The following is a 5,841-nucleotide window of genomic DNA, read 5'->3' on the forward strand; positions in this document are numbered from 1 at the left end:
AAACATTGTGTCCTACTTCAACGTTCTCTTCATCGTCACTCTTTTCACTTTAGAATCCTCATTGCGTTCCTCAACGTTATCTTCACCTTCAGTGTCAGATTAGTCACAAAATTCGTTTATATTTACACTGTTATCTTCACTAATGTTATTGAACTATATCTCGTTAAAACGCGTAATGTCTTCTTCACGTTCCAAATCAAAATTAGAACACTTACTAGCCATAACATTAAAATGCGAAAAACTACACTAATAATACTGAAAGAAACTTAAACACACAAAACAGACTCCCCTGTATCTAGAATATACAAACATAATAAATATGGGTTAGGTCGTACTGTATCTGTTAGATACAAAGGTCCTTATCTTATCGCGCGTTAACTCGTCAAAACAACACCCCCTACATGGTGGGGGGGAGGGGGAACTCGCATAGAGGTGAAAATAGCTGATATTGGGAATGAACAAAAGTTGCGGCAATATTTCACTCTCTTCTATCTAATAGATAAAATAAAGCCCTTGCAGGGTTATATAACAACTTCTACACTAAGATAATGACTCCGCTACGCCGCACAGTAGGCTACTATACAAAAATTGATACGCCCGGATTATTCAACATAAAACAAAAATGTCTATAAATAGGGGCTAAATATGTATAGGAATTCTGTAAGGACATTCATCTTAATATCGTTTTAGAACTAACACATACCCACGGCTTCGCCCGCAAATGTCCAACATACCGTGTGTTTGATTGAACAGCTCCCACGATTTCAGTAACACTTGAACTATTTTATATCAATGTAGAGGAGCACCAAAGTCAAAGTTTTCTTAGTGATAGCACTTGTGATGTAATATGATAGGGTCATTTAATATTTTTAAAACAGAATTAGTCATATATCGTGCATCCTACCCATTTTACACTGTCCATAATTAAGAGGACCAGAGGTTATGCAAAAGTGTGAGTAATTCTTATTTCAGGTTTTGCATTTTTAGTTTAAATTAATTATATTTGCAACGCAAAATTGGAGTTTGTTATTTTTCCCCGAACAATATAAATATACCTATATACATAATTTTGTCTTGAGGTTGAATTTAAAACAGTATAGTTTTCTAATAACGGTGTATGGATAACACCGTTATAAATAAAAACTAAAATCAACATCAATAATACTAACACAGTTCAATACTTACATTATGACAGTATCCATCCATATGTAAAGATAATACCTGATACAGTAAAGTTCTTACTTCTCAATCCATATTCGCTATATCATACTATTTCCTCGGTCCAGTCTAGGAATTATATCAGTATTTATATAACTAATCAGTATTGTATACCTCATCAGTGAGATATGGATACGATGTCACCTCGACGGTTTTATGTCATAAAAATTTGATTTAGCGTCCGGTGTATTGTTTTGTGACCCAGAATAAATAAATTGTTTGCATTGTTGCCACGATGTTGAAATAAGAAGTGTTGTTACTTTTGTTATCCTTTCGCCAAACAAATAAAAAATATTCATTTAAACAATTGAACATATCATCATTCTGCCATATTACGAAGAATTTACGAACTAAGAATAAGCCTATGCTCATCCTAGAAACCCTAGGAATGCTCATGTAAAATATTAGTACAATCGGTTGAATAGTTTATATGTGAAAACAAAGGCCTTTCGCATTTATAACATTATTAGGATATTTGATCAATATAGGGCACTGTATCGCATCAAAAACTTTTGGATAATGCACAAAACTTGTCATGTACTGTTGTACATATTTAGTAGACCTGGTCCATTAAATTATGAATTGTAATTTGTTCAGGGGCGCACTGACGGGGAGTCGAAAGGACCGCCCCCCAATAACATTTTATTTCAAAATAATCAATTACCTAACAGTCTTTTTTGGCTAAAAAGAACAAATATGTCAGGACTTTAGAATCAGTCATAATAAAATAACAAATTCAAACTTTATTATTTTTTTAATTTGCGAAATACACTGCACTACACATATAATAATTCAATTTTGTTCAAAACCCTAAAATTATTTGAATTTTACCACCACGCAGCAACTACCAAAGTGAGGTTAGTTCTTACTATTTCTTGTGGTTTCTACCTGTACTCGGTAACTAACTTCAGTAACCGAGCACAAAATGTACTCGTAGCCTACTGATTTAGAATCATGCGTCACAAAGTACTCCTAAAATGGTACAGGTACATGTTCCAGCTACTGTTACTGCTAAACGAGTCCAATTACTTTGTACCAGGAAATATGGTAAAAGTGTGTACCAGGAAAGATGGTTATCTGTATCGTAAACGTATCTTATACCAGGTACTTTCGGTTTGCAATAATGTGTACCTACTCTCGGGACAGACAAGTATCCGGTACAAAGTACCTGTTATCGTAGTCCCTACGTGATCAGTTGTCACAGTAGTGACTGAGTTACCCGAGCATGATCAGTTCTGTACTGTGTTAGTTTGTTGTTATTCGTTGTAATCAAGGAAGCTAGAATACTAGCTTCCTTGGTTGTAATCATGAGGTAATACCCCCGTGAACGCAGCCTGGCGATTTGCGCGTTAGAACGAGCAGTTACCGGTAAATTTACAAAACCTGCTCAATTTAATCTGTGTTGAAAATTAAACGTTTTAAAAAGTGGTTTACAACATTGCACACTCAAGATAATGGCTCTTGGCTCCATAACGTGACCAGTGCCGAATTTTGTGAACCACCCGGTTATGAATAAAAGATAAGTTGTAATTTAATAACAACTTTATTTTCATACTGTTATAAAATCTAAAATTACATATTCAATTACAGTACACTTGTATCTTAATTTATCTTAATTGTTTCTTAACATTTGGTCTTAATCCGATCAGAAGCTTCAGAATTATGAATGTTCAAATTTTGCAGTTTTGTTCAAAAGCACCAAAACTGGTGCATTTTCGTTGTTTGGAAGTTTGATGTTACTTTTAGTGAACAGTTTATATGTAGAAACGCTGATATAAACAAACTAAATTTTAATATAACTCCCGTTATTGTAGCCTACTAGGTATTTTATGGTCAACTTTCTAACTCGGATATGTATACTTTTTGATCCGAAAGTAATTTTTTGACATCAAGAGTTAGCTTTGTTCTTGATTTGTGATTTAAAGTTAATTATTTTGCGCAACATTTTTTAATGTTATAATTAAATTGCGTTTTAATTAAAATATACTTAATATCATATAAACTGTATTTGTATCAGAATATTTTTATTGTCCCTGTATAAACTTTCTGGTGATGGGTGGTAGAGTTATTCTACTGAAAACTATACACTCTGCCCTCATTGCCCTAAAAAATTACGATTCTAGAACTTAATATTTCAAAATTGGGGGTTTCCATGCTCCCGATTTCCAGGTGTTCCGGACATCCTCAGATAAGGTCACTTAATGTGTTCAATCAGCCTATAGGAAAGAATATTGGCTGATTGAACATAAAGAAATCAATAGCCTACCCCCGTTTGGCTATTGATTTCTTTAAGAAGTTTTCTCAGGTCAATCCCACAACTATCGACCCAGCTTTGTCTAGTATCAGTGTTTCCCATGATCGAACACTGCAGGAGCGTAACCACTTGAATAAGCTGCGTAAATCTCTGGAGGATCGAATTCAGAAAGGCGAGACTGATCTCACTATTAAGTTTGTTAACGGTACACCTAAAATTGTACAAAAGCCAAAAAACTGTGAAACCAAAACGGCATAACCAATCTACAGCTACTTTATCAAAATTTAAATGGTATTAGAACAAAACTTGTTGAATTACAACAATCCATAGCCTTATTTAAAATTGAAATTGAAAATAAAAATTTAAAAAAAATTAAAAAATAAGCGGACACCTATATATTTGAAGGTAATAGAAATAAATGAAGATTATACATAGTTTTCAATACACTAAATAAAATATGGCATTACATATGGACCACGTTATCTGTTCAAAACTAGATCTGTACTAAACGTAAAATAATAGAGATTTAAAAAATTAAGAAAAACAAGTGAATGGTTTGACGGCATGTAAATAATGATAGACAAATAAATGAAATGAAAAATGTCTTTATTGAATACTACGTAAAACATATTCAATTGGCGAGGTTAGGACTATTAAGTCCTCTCTTACACCTAACCATAATACTAACTGAGCAAAGGATATCTTCGTAATAAACGTCCAACAGGCGGAAGCAGTCTGTTAATCCAAGTCTAAACAACGCAATAAATCCTGCTTATCAATCGTCACGTGCCAGTCTATGTTTAGCACTGATGAACTGATTGTCCAAATGTCAACAAGGGGGCCAAGTGCAGTACCCTGGTTTACAATGCCCCAGGACAGACCATCCATGTTTCTCCCCTCAATGATAATACCACCAATACTACCCAGTATCATACAATAATATCCACTCCATCATTATCGTATTACAAAAACTGGGTGGCTGAAAGCAGTTTTAGTATCAAATAGCCCTCGATTTTACCTATGAAAACCAATGGTACTTCATCAAAAGAAAGTTGCTAACCAAAATACATTTATTTCCTTATTAAATTAACTACTGTGGTTTGTCTCCATTATTTTACGTTCAATACAGATCTCGTTTTGAACAGGTAACGTGGTCCATCTGTACTGCCATATTTTATTTAGTGTATTAAAAACTGTGCCTAATCTTCAAAATAGTCTATCTTAGCCCTTTTTTTATCTTTTAACAAAATTTAGGTATACTGTGTTCTGTGTTGTAAAGGAAATTGCGTTTATAGCAACTGAAAATTGGAGCGTAATTTCGGTAAAGAGTGCAGAATCATTATAAACTACGTAAGCTATTATGGGAAGGGTTGATTCAATTCGAATGTTAAGTTCATCTCTATTTTACCTTCCGCTTAAAGCAGAGTCTTAAATCTGACGCTGTCTCAGACCTGACTGCTGGAATCTGGAGTCTACATCCATCTAAAGTGATCTAAAAAAGTCTTCAAGGATGAAGCTGAGAACGAACTCTTCATCGTTTCGACACCAGAGACACATAGAATATAAATTCAGTTGTAATCAAGTTTAAGAGGTATTCTTACTGTCTCATCCGGTTTACAAGTCTGTGAGGGTCAGGTTTAAGATGTTACACTAAGCGGAAGGTGAATTGGGGCTGAAATCAACATGACCAATGTAAAATTCGTATAAATAATTTGACAAACATTTTTAAATCTAATATGCGACAAATTCTAGATATATGCCGGAAATTACTAGGTCTGTGAAGTTGGCGGCACCATTTTCAGTAAATACTTTAAAACACATTGCAATTGTTTCTTTAGCAAACTTCACACTATCAGAACTTACTTTGTTCATAGGACTGCCAAACAAACCTGATTGAAAATAGCTAAAAAAAAACGTAAACAAAGGATTGCAATATGTTTCAAGGTATTATTTGAATGAGTTCCGCAAGCTTCACACGGCAAGGTCCTATTTCCGGAAAACTAGGGGAATTTACATGACGAGAGACTACGTAATAGTCTTTTTAGACATCGATTTTATGGACTTCCCGTTCCATTTTCTATTTTAACTCTATGGCAACGGTTTAGGTCATAGGGATGTATCTCCCCTGACTACGGCCCTTCACACAAGTTGATTTCAATTTTAGATTCCAACGTTTCATCAAGCTGTAGAGAAAACAAACATCTTAATATATACAAAGCATTCTCTGTCTCTCTCTAGTCCCCCCCTTCACAATCACTGTCTCACCCTTGTCGTAATGTGATATATTTATCTTTCTCTGTGGTTCTGCGTAGTGCAAGCTGTCTCTGGCGCATGCGCAGATTAACTCACCCCACCCACTAATTGTGCAA

This window comes from Homalodisca vitripennis, unplaced genomic scaffold (genome assembly GCF_021130785.1).
Source record: "Homalodisca vitripennis isolate AUS2020 unplaced genomic scaffold, UT_GWSS_2.1 ScUCBcl_6750;HRSCAF=14106, whole genome shotgun sequence".
Lineage (NCBI taxonomy): Eukaryota > Metazoa > Arthropoda > Insecta > Hemiptera > Cicadellidae > Homalodisca > Homalodisca vitripennis.